The sequence below is a fragment of the Myotis davidii genome, unplaced genomic scaffold, assembly GCF_000327345.1.
Source record: "Myotis davidii unplaced genomic scaffold, ASM32734v1 scaffold875, whole genome shotgun sequence".
NCBI lineage: Eukaryota > Metazoa > Chordata > Mammalia > Chiroptera > Vespertilionidae > Myotis > Myotis davidii.
In genome coordinates, this window is record NW_006286244.1 from 1578191 (window position 1) to 1578993 (window position 803).

Genomic DNA, 803 nt, shown 5'->3' on the forward strand with positions numbered 1-803 from the left:
GTGTTTCCGGACTCGGGAGCCCCACAGCCAGCCGCCTTCCTGGTGGCCGTGGCGGCTCCGTCTGGCCTGGGAGGGAGGCCTTGAAGCCGGGTGTCTGTGAGACCTTCATCACCGGGCAGCCAGGAGTCAGCGCCCTCCCTCCTCCCCTCGCCCAGCTCCTGGGGGCAGGCCTTGTCTCCTGGAAGCTCTCGGCCTGCACTTCCATTCCCCTGAGATTAACCAAGAGGAGAGGAGACGGCCGTCCTCGTCTGGCTGCCTTGGGCTCCACGACGCGCCTCTAGTGCTGCTTGCGGGTTCCCCTGCGCCCCGTCTCTCCCACCTTCCTCTCCTGGCTGCCCGCTGGCCTGGACGGGCATGTCTCCTTGGCCAGGCTGAACGTAAGCACTTTCTCACCTCCTCCTCCTGGGTGGGACTTGGGAAGACAGTCATGTCTGCCTGTCGGCAGCTGGGCGTGAGAAATCGGCGAAGGGCAGACGTGCCTGCCCCACCCCTAATCTAGAGGGTTGATGCCTGTGTACATGTGTGCACATGCATGTGTCCACCCACATGTATGTGTCCATGTGCATGTGTGTACATGCATGTGCGCGTCCTGCTCCGATGTGCTGCCTGGTCGGCTGCATGGGATCTGCAGGAGGCCTGTCTTGGTTTTGTCGGTTTTTATCGCGGCCGTGTGCGTGTAAACAGGCAGACACGTTGCACAATGTGACGCCTGGAGTGGCCCGGGGCCGCCGGGCTCGCTTCGCTTTTAGAACAGCGTGGGGGCCGGACCGCCCACGACACGCCTGCCCATCTCCCGCCTCCCG

The 803-nt window shown here is 63.9% G+C and overlaps 1 long non-coding RNA gene across 1 annotated transcript in view; it reads left to right on the forward strand.

Moving 5' to 3' along the window:
- The first annotated feature begins 201 nt into the window (after positions 1-201).
- The window catches only part of LOC102761659, a 9562-nt gene continuing 8960 nt past the window's right edge, over positions 202-803 (forward strand). The window contains exon 1 of the long non-coding RNA XR_435346.2: positions 202-377. This is a non-coding gene — a long non-coding RNA (uncharacterized LOC102761659). The remainder of the gene's footprint in view (positions 378-803) is intronic.